An 11,149-nucleotide genomic window follows, 5' to 3' on the forward strand; every position below is an offset into this window, starting at 1 on the left:
CATAATAACATACTCACACATAAAACAAACATCGAATATTAATGCATTAAACCAAATATTCAGGGTAGGATCCCCTTAATCCCAACGAATATAAAAGTTTAGCTACTAGAATTCATTGTAAAAATAAGCAAAAGAATGTTTAAACAATAAATTCTAAATTGAAAATACTAGATTTAAAGAAAAACACGAAGAACGATGCTTGGAATCTCGATAATCTTCAACTCCAACCTCCTCTCTCGCCAAAGCTCCTTGGTGGCTGCTGAATAATTTCTCCTTACCCTCAAATTCGTCCCTAAAAACCTTCAATATCAGACATGGCTTCCAAAATAAGAAATAAATCGACCCTAGAATCTTTCCAAAAATCAAAAGCGCCCGAGCGCACATAGTTTCCGCCCGGGCGGATGTCCCTCGTAAATCTGTTTTTATTTTTCCCATCGATGTGCCCGGGCACACATAAGTTTCCGCCCGGGCGAATATTTTTCAGCCTTCTCCAATCCACATCTTGCAAGCGCCTGGGCGCAGATAAGTTTCCGCCCGACGGATATCTTTCGGTCTTTGATCACTTTTTTTTTTAATTCCCGAATTGCCTGCATTTTCAACCACATGACATAAGAGAAACTAAAAAAACATATATAACAAATAACAAAACATATGTGCAATCTAAACAATATGTGCAACACAATTAGACCTCACATAACATGAAAAACATGTAAAATCCACCTATAGCAACCCCTCAATATTAACCTATTGCTCGCCCTCGAGCAAAACAAGTGACACGATAAAACGGAACATAACACATATCAGCTCAACAGTGAGTACATGGTCCCAATTAGCCTCAGCGAAACTTCAACACATTCCCTTATCGATCAATGCAAAAGCACAACTCTTCGCAACTTGCTTGGTCTAGACACTGTTTCAAATGAAACTTGAACGTGTGTGTGTCGTTAGTCCTAGCATCATATATGACATAGGGATCCATTCTCAACCATTGTAACAGATTTAAATCAGCCTGTTAGTGTAAATCTTACTCTCTTCTATTCCTCGGCACTTAGTAACCATCAGCAGCCAATATTTTCTTTTCTTTTTGTTTTTTGTTTTTTTATGACTGAAATAGAATTCAGTAATAAAAGGAATATATATATCATAACCATTCATTTCAGATTCAAATCCATGTGTTCTATATTTTTAGCTAGGAATAGGATTTCATTCCTTTATTCGGCTCCCCAACACCTTACATTACCATCGTTAGCCAGGAATAGGATTTCATTCCTTTATTCGCCTCCCCCACACCTTACATCTCCATATTTCTTTCTTTTTTCTTTTATTTTTTAATATTACGCTGCTGATAGATACCTCGATTCAAGAAAATGTAGTCAAGCTCAATTCACACTTTCAAACATCTCCTTTCCCCACTCTAGTTTTAAATTTTACCATCTTATCATGCATGCTTCTAGTTTCAACATTCGTGCAAAGAGAATTCAACCTTTTAAATAAAACTTCATGTCTCTACCACAATATGTGCTAAAGAAGTGCGAGTACATGACAGACAGAGCATGTCTCATAACCTCATAATCATCATTGGCTAACAAGTACTACTTCGAACACTGTCAGCTGACACACAACCAATGAAAAATGACCAAGAACAAATGCTAACAAATAAAATCAACAAAGCACCAAAAGGAAAGCAACAAAACAACACCCATCCCCCAATGCTGAAGTTGAGCAGTGTCCCCAATGCATCAGACGATAGAAAAAGAGACAGAGAGTGCACATCAAAATGGACGCAATAGAACTTAATCATGCAAGAAAAAAAGAAAGAAATAAAATTAACGAAAAGAAATGCACGAAATAAAATAAGAGACATAATTGACTCCCCTATCAATCATCCTCCTCCTCTTGGGCCTCCGAGAGAGTGAAGCCAACTCCCGGCACTGGTGCGTCGACGTAGTGAAATTGAAACGACGACGGGAAAGCTGTCATATGTGGTGGAATAAGAGCCGAATCAATACTAGTGTGGCTCAGAGATAAACACAGCATGGCATCGGTAGCGGTCTGATATGTCTGGCTCACCGCTGGCCACTATAACTGATGATCAGCAAATGCTGCAACTGCGTCCATCCGATCTTGAAGAAAGCGACGTCAAGGTCGCGGGGCCGGTGGTGGGGGGCAGTGTGGCAGTGGATCAAAAGTCAAGGTGTCCCATAAAGGGCCAAACCGAGGAAAAACCTTTCGTCGTACCGCGGTCTTCTGTACCCAGCTGGCGTCATCCAGGGCTTTTGTCAGTGGAAACCACTCATCATCCTGGAAAACTACCCTGACGGCCGCACACAGCTCGGTGATAATGTGAGGAAAGAACAATGCAACATTAGGATTGTGAATGCTCAGTTTTGTAACGTCCTGAAAAATTGAAGGTCCACGTGAACCACATGCATAAAAGTTATTAAATTTCTTTAGTATTTTATTAAATTGTTTTAAAGCATTAAATTCATGTTTATTTTATTAATTATGAGTTTAATTATTTTTATGCATTTTATGCATAATTCATGCATGTTAGTAATTATTTCATGAAATTTTAAAAGGTCATGTATTAGAATTTCTAGATGCATTTCACGTTCGATCGAGAAGCGAAGACCGGAGAATTTTCAGGAAAATTATTTTAATTACACGATTTATTTTTATAAATTAAGTTAAAGCATTTTAAGTGTATTTTTCAAAAAAAAAAGAGAATTTTTGGGTATTTTTACCCACATGATTTTTAATTTTTACGGTACGCAAATTTTATCAAATCGGGGGACTTTTTAAGGGTTCGGCTAATAATTTCAAAATCTTTTCAACACGAAATGTTTTTCGAGAGTGTGTTTGGATTTAATAGACTTACTTTTAAGCTTGTTGGACTTAAAATCCTTTTCAAGCCCTTAATTAGTATATATTAAGACCCATTAACCATTGAATTAACTAACTAATTATTATGAATTAAATTGTTGGCATCCAGTAACCCCCACCACATCCCTCACGTTTCCATTCCTTCTATAATGACACGGTTTCAACGGGAACAGTCGGCTGAAGACCATTAGCTTGTTATTAAATACCTAATTATCTTCCTAAGCTTCCCTTAAACCAAAATTAAGGTAATCAGCCGCTCACCCTCCTCCACTCACAATCACCCTCGTGAAAGTGCTGCTTCAAGGTTTTCGGTTGCATCAATTCTTCCTTCAAGCAAGAGCATCTTCTTCGGCCATTTGTCCCTTGATTGTTTGTCCAAGTTTAACCATCAGGCACGTTTTGTATCATTCTTTCTGCATCATTCACGCCATTATATGTTGTTACATGTGTGCTCGCATACAAAAAATGTTTAAACCCGTTGTTGCTTCGTTTATGCATTCGGTTTTCAAGTGATCATGCTACCCTTAGTTTGATACTCACGTTTTCTGACTTTTAGTGCAAGGGGTTGCTGTTTTGTGAAGGTTAAGGGGGCGTTCAGGAGGGCAGACCGATGTTGTGTAGAGGGCGTAAAGTTTGGACAGGTTTGGGAGGGGGCCGAGAGGTGTAGGATGGAAGGGTTTTCTCGCTTTTGGGTGGTGAGCGAGGGAGAGGTCGAACCAGCGGCGCGAGGGCTGAACCGAGCCACGTACTAGGCCCTGGTGGGCTGAAGACACGGCTTGGAGAGGCTTGACAGCCGCTGGATCTGTCCTCATAGTGGTTCGATCAAGCTCAAGCGCTAAGGGGAGTCTCGTGTGTGATCTTTTGGCTGTTTTGTGGTTTTACGCAGGATTTGTACAGCTACCTCTCGCTTTGGTTTAGCTTGGTTTAGCAGGTCTCTTATGGTCTTAAGGGTGAGATTTTAAAGGCTAGAAATAAGTGATAAGAGGTGGACCGAATATTTCAAGGGTGGGAGCCATGTGGGGGTTGTTGATTGCACTAAAAGAGGGGTGACCGAGTGCTTGGTGTTTCTTCTGGATTGGTAGTCGAGAGTTTTGGGTAAGACAATAGAGTATTACGAGTTGTATAGTGTATTTAAGGTATGAAAAAAAAAGGGGATAGATTTAGTTAAATTTTGAGTCGATTCGGATTAAAATCGAGAATTCGGTCCAAGTTTTAAAACGAATCCTTTAAGTTGTGAATTTGCTAAATTTTACTTCTAGGAATGTTTTTAAATAATGTTTTGAGACATTTTAAGGAGTTTGGTAAGATTCAGGTCAATTTTAGACGCCCAAGGGTGAAACGATAATTTTCGGGTTTTCAGGGGCAAAATGGTCATTTTGCACCCGGGGTGAGATTTTGATCTTGGCAGCGCCCTGAGCACAAATATATGATATTTTAAATGTTTATGTATCGTTTTTATGATTTTACGCAATTATGATAAATACGTTGCATGTTTGGTTTAAAGGAAAAGTTACGCATATGCATGTTTTTATTAAGTGATGAAAATGATGATATTTTTGAAGGATGGGAATTGGTTGTGACTGACGATGTATATGTATACGATGACATGAGATATGATGAGCTGAGGCCTGGGCTCAGTGGGCGGGTAATGCTGTCGCTGATGTCCCCCGCCGCCGGGTACCACGGTTTTATAGATGGATCCGTCGAAGAGAGCTGATACGATAGAGCTTATACGAAAGTCACAACTAATGAACTGAATTCAATTAAAAGAAAATGTTTAAGTTTATGATGATACGATGAGCTGTTTTGACACGTATATGATGATATAAGATGACATGAGTTGACACGACATGATTTTATACGACACGTTTACGTTATGCTTTTAAATTCATGAAAGATATGTTGAGTATTATATTTTTCACTGCTGTGTGCTATGTATATGTACTTGTTATTAACGGTACAGGTGTGTTGAGTCTTTAGACTCACTAGGCGTGTGTGATGCAGGTGAGCTTGTTATTGAGAGGACTGGAGGTGCTGAACACTGAGTAGACAGACCTGGTGGGGTGACACGACCCGAAGACCACATGTTTTCCGCATTTTGTTTTTATGAGATTTGAGATGATATGAACATTTTTATACGCTGGTTTTGAGACGCTGATGATTTTCACAATTTTTACTCGTTTATGTTTACGCACTATTTTTATTGTCAAATACTTGAGACATTTTTAAATGTTTTTTCGAAAATGCGAGCTTTGATTTTAAAAAAAAAATATTTCCACGCTTTTAAAATTAGTAGACGTTTCAGTTGGTATTAGAGCAAGGGTCTTGTATAGGGTTGTACCACCGCCAGCTTCTGTCGCTCAGTCTTCAAGCCTCAAGTCTGTAAGTTTATATGATTTAAATGTTTTGAAAGTTTTAATGCTATCACCTGCATGTTACATGATATACGTTTTACAGTACATGTTTATCGGTCGCTATGTTTTGAGATTTAATGTTTTAAAAATTTTTGTGCACGTTATGACATGAAATGAGAAATTATATGATTTTCATGCATGCTGGCTTTGTGGTGGAATTAGACAAGAATAAGAATTTTGCTATTGGGCGTTAGGAGAAGTTTGAAATGATTTGGTAATATTAATTTTTGGTTAGTGGTACTGATGTTCTACTTGTAGGTCATAAATTAAACTTAAAAATTATGAATGCTTTTGAGACTTGTAAATTTTCTAAGAAAATATTGATGGTTCGGGATTGTTAGTTGAATTAGTTTTTGAGTATTACATGTAAGGATTATTGATTCGAAGACTACGAAGATTTTTGGAAGTGTAAAGCGTAGAATTTATTTAGGATGCATGCTCTACCTGGTTGGGTTTAAGGATGGAATTGCAAAAATTGAGAATTTTAAGGATCTAATTGTAATAACCAATAATTTCAGGACCTAAGTACAAAAATAAAATTCTAAGGGACTATTTTCGAATTTACCGAATTTTGGGATTTAATTCTGAGTTTTGAGAATTTTAAGTTTTAAAGAGGCAAAAATCGATAATGTTATGGGAACAAAAATGCAAATTTCGAAGAGTTGTAGGGCCAAAAATGTAATTTTCGAGAACAATAAGGGCCAACTTGCAAATCTAGAAATTTTTGAGGATTAAATTCGAACATCTAAGGAACACTTGGGATTTTAAATATTCATGAAAATGTAAGACTGGTTATTAGAATTAATTTTGGGTTTAATAAACTTAAGGCTATTGAACCTTATGATACGGGAAACCTATGAAATGGAATTAAGAATGCCAAGAACTTGTGGCTGATTGTGGAATTTTTGGAATTAAGGATAAATTGGATAATTTTTGAGGAAATTAAAAATTAATGTTGCAATTCTAAGGAGTTTGGAGACTAATTTAGCAATAAGAGAGATATTAATGGTTTAAATGATAGGAATTGCCAGTGATTTAGGCTTGAAGGATATTTAGAACCTTTAGACATTTGAGTTATAATGTTATAAGGAATGATAAGCAAGGACATTGTAGGATAAATCAACGTTGGGTTTGAAAGGTTAAGCGCTAGAGAGTTAATGCTGTGGCAAGTTAAGAATTTAGAGTGATAACAATTTAAGATAAAGTTGAGCAATTAAGTTCTAAGATTCGACAGTAAGTTAATTTATTTTTTGGAGCTTAAGGTTTGATGTAGCGTAAGTTTTAATCATGATCTTAAGAGTTAAAATTATACCCTTGTTGGAATTTAATTTTTCTAGAAAATTGGGTATGATCGATGGGTGGATTACTTGATTGACGCATATAAGAATTGAGGTAGACACCTTGTTTTAAGAAATTTTTGAAAGCCGTTAAGAAACTTGGGATTAAGTAGATATGTGTATTGGAATTGTGTTATCTAAAGACTATTTGGGTTATGTAAGTGAATTACAAGTTTATGGGATAGGCGGTTATACGAAAATTTTGGGTGAAATAAAAATAATAAGGGAATTAGTTGGGTTGAACATAGGTTATCGATGAACGAATAATATGATTTTTATCGAGTAAGAAATCTAAAATATTGATATGAGTATTCTAGAACTCTATGAGTTATAAGTGAAGTTGATTTATTAGAGTTAGTCTAATACTACCATGGGATAACTTATCAAGTTTTATATGCTAGTATCAATTAAACATTGAGGATGAGACAGTCGTTCCAATGAGGAAAGTTCAAGTGTCTTAGGCCTCAACTAAATGGTAATTGGGAAGAAAATAGTTTAAGCATGTGATTGATGATAGAAGGGTTTTATTAATTAGGTAGAAGATCGATAATGTATATTTGGGTTTTATAGATTAACGTTACTCGAAGTTTAAGATTTGCAACAATTTTACATAGGGGATGTTGTAAATGGTTAAGTTACGTAAGGTTGGTGCCGCAAAATAAGGATTCGATTCAAGGATCTTAGGCTAATACTATTATGGAGTTGAGATAAGGTTTAAAATTTAAGTGTATTACCGATGATAGAAGTCGATCAGTAATTTTGGTGCTAAAGTTTCTTAAGTTGAACTACATAAATGATAATATAATAGGTTGATGAACATTATGGGTATTGTATAAGAAAAGTAAAGTGCGATAAGGTTGGGCATCCACCTCAATTATGAGGAATCGCGAGTAAGCCAAATTCGAGGTCTTAGTAGAATAGAACTAAGTCACCATAAGTTGTTTTAAGTTGCGATTCGCAAACGAGAATTTTGGTAGGAAGATTTTATGAAGATCGAGGAGACATAAGGACAACTCGACACTTATTTTATCAGAGTAGCGCAGCGGAAGTGTGGATATTAGAATTAAGAGTCTAAACTTTTTGATTATCAAGGATAAGCAAATTTCGGGGACGCAATTCAATTTAAGGGGGTAGATTGTAACGTCCTGAAAAATTGAAGGTCCACGAGAACCACATGCATAAAAGTTATTAAATTTCTTTAGTATTTTATTAAATTGTTTTAAAGCATTAAATGCATGTTTATTTTATTAATTATGAGTTTAATTATTTTTATGCATTTTATGCATAATTCATGCATGTTAGTAATTATTTCATGAAATTTTAAAAGGTCATGTATTAGAATTTCAAGATGCATTTCACGTTCGATCGAGAAGCGAAGACCGGAGAATTTTCAGGAAAATTATTTTAATTACACGATTTATTTTTATAAATTAAGTTAAAGCATTTTTAAGTGTATTTTTCAAAAAAAAAAAGAGAATTTTTGGGTATTTTTTCCCACATGATTTTTAATTTTTACGGTACGCAAATTTTATCAAATCGGGGGACTTTTTAAGGGTTCGGCTAATAATTTCAAAATCTTTTCAACACGAAATGTTTTTCGAGAGTGTGTTTGGATTTAATAGACTTACTTTTAAGTTTGTTGTACTTAAAACCCTTTTCAAGCCCTTAATTAGTATATATTAAGACCCATTAACCATTGAATTAACCAACTAATTATTATGAATTAAATTGTTGGCATCCAGTAACCCCCACCACATCCCTCACGTTTCCATTCCTTCCATAATGCCACGGTTTCAACGGGAACAGTCGGCTGAAGACCATTAGCTTGTTATTAAATACCTAATTATCTTCCTAAGCTTCCCTTAAACCAAAATTAAGGTAATCAGCCGCCCACCCTCCTCCACTCACAATCACCCTCGTGAAAGTGCTGCTTCAAGGTTTTCGGTGGCATCAATTCTTCCTTCAACAAGAGCATCTTCTTCGGCCATTTGTCCCTTGATTGTTTGTCCAAGTTTAACCATCAGGCACGTGTTGTATCATTCTTTCTGCATCATTCACGCCATTATATGCTGTTACATGTGTGTCGCATACGAAAAATGTTTAAACCCGTTGTTGCTTCGTTTATGCATTCGGTTTTCAAGTGATCATGCTACCCTTAGTTTGATACTCACGTTTTCTGACTTTTAGTGCAAGGGGTTGCTGTTTTGTGAAGGTTAAGGGGGCGTTCAGGAGGGCAGACCGATGTTGTGTAGAGGGCGTAAAGTTTGGACAGGTTTGGGAGGGGGCCGAGAGGTGTAGGATGGAAGGGTTTTCTCGCTTTTGGGTGGTGAGCGAGGGAGAGGTCGAACCAGCGGCGCGAGGGCTGAACCGAGCCACGTACTAGGCCCTGGTGGGCTGAAGACACGGCTTGGAGAGGCTTGACAGCCGCTGGATCTGTCCTCATAGTGGTTCGATCAAGCTCAAGCGCTAAGGGGAGTCTCGTGTGTGATCTTTTGGCTGTTTTGTGGTTTTACGCAGGATTTGTACAGCTACCTCTCGCTTTGGTTTAGCTTGGTTTAGCATGTCTCTTATGGTCTAAAGGGTGAGATTTTAAAGGCTAGAAATAAGTGATAAGAGGTGGACCGAATATTTCAAGGGTGGGAGCCATGTGGGGGTTGTTGATTGCACTAAAATAGGGGTGACCGAGTGCTTGGTGTTTCTTCTGGATTGGTAGTCGAGAGTTTTGGGTAAGATAATAGAGTATTACGAGTTGTATAGTGTATTTAAGGTATGAAAAAAAAAAGGGATAGATTTAGTTAAATTTTGAGTCGATTCGGATTAAAACTGAGACTGCGGTCCAAGTTTTAAAACGAATCCTTTAAGTTGTGAATTTGGCTAAATTTTACTTCTAGGAATGTTTTTAAATAATGTTTTGAGACATTTTAAGGAGTTTGGTAAGATTCAGGTCAATTTTAGACGCCCAAGGGTGAAACGATAATTTTCAGGTTTTCAGGGGCAAAATGGTCATTTTGCACCCGGGGTGAGATTTTGATCTTGGCAGCGTCCTGAGCACAAATATATGATATTTTAAAGGTTTATGTATCGTTTTTATGATTTTACGCAATTATGATAAATACGTTGCATGTTTGGTTTAAAGGAAAAGTTACGCATATGCATGTTTTTATTAAGTGATGAAAATGATGATATTTTTGAAGGATGGGAATTGGTTGTGACTGACGATGTATATATATACGATGACATGAGATATGATGAGCTGAGGCCTGGGCTCAGTGGGCGGGTAATGCTGTCGCTGATGTCCCCCGCCGCCGGGTACCACGGTTTTATAGATGGATCCGTCGAAGAGAGCTGATACGATAGAGCTGATACGAAAGTCACAACTAATGAACTGAATTCAATTAAAAGAAAATGTTTAAGTTTATGATGATACGATGAGCTGTTTTGACACGTATATGATGATATGAGATGACATGAGTTGACACGACATGATTTTATACGACACGTTTACGTTATGCTTTTAAATTCATGAAAGATATGTTGAGTATGATATTTTTCACTGCTGTGTGCTATGTATATGTACTTGTTATTAACGGTACAGGTGTGTTGAGTCTTTAGACTCACTAGGCGTGTGTGATGCAGGTGAGCTTGTTATTGAGAGGACTGGAGGTGCTGAACACTGAGTAGACAGACCTGGTGGGGTGACACGACCCGAAGACCACATGTTTTCCGCATTTTGTTTTTATGAGATTTGAGATGATATGAACATTTTTATACGCTGGTTTTGAGACGCTGATGATTTTCACAATTTTTACTCGTTTATGTTTACGCACTATTTTTATTGTCAAATACTTGAGACATTTTTAAATGTTTTTTCGAAAATGCAAGCTTTGATTTAAAAAAAAAATATTTCCACGCTTTTAAAATTAGTAGACGTTTCAGTTGGTATTAGAGCAAGGGTCTTGTATAGGGTTGTACCACCGCCAGCTTCTGTCGCTCAGTCTTCAAGCCTCAAGTCTGTAAGTTTATATGGTTTAAATGTTTTGAAAGTTTTAATGATATCACCTGCATGTTACATGATATACGTTTTACAGTACTTGTTTATCGGTCGCTATGTTTTGAGATTTAATGTTTTAAAAATTTTTGTGCACGTTATGACATGAAATGAGAAATTGTATGATTTTCATGCATGCTGGCTTTGTGGTGGAATTAGACAAGAATAAGAATTTTGCTATTGGGCGTTAGGAGAAGTTTGAAATGATTTGGTAATATTAATTTTTGGTTAGTGGTACTGATGTTCTACTTGTAGGTCATAAATTAAACTTAAAAATTATGAATGCTTTTGAGACTTGTAAAGCGTAGAATTTATTTAGGATGCATGCTCTACCTGGTTGGGTTTAAGGATGAAATTGCACAAATTGAGAATTTTAAGGATCTAATTGTAATAACCAATAATTTCAGGACTTAAGTACAAAAATAAAATTCTAAGGGACTATTTTCGAATTTACCGAATTTTGGGAT

Source organism: Primulina tabacum, chromosome 9 (genome assembly GCF_025594145.1).
Source record: "Primulina tabacum isolate GXHZ01 chromosome 9, ASM2559414v2, whole genome shotgun sequence".
Lineage (NCBI taxonomy): Eukaryota > Viridiplantae > Streptophyta > Magnoliopsida > Lamiales > Gesneriaceae > Primulina > Primulina tabacum.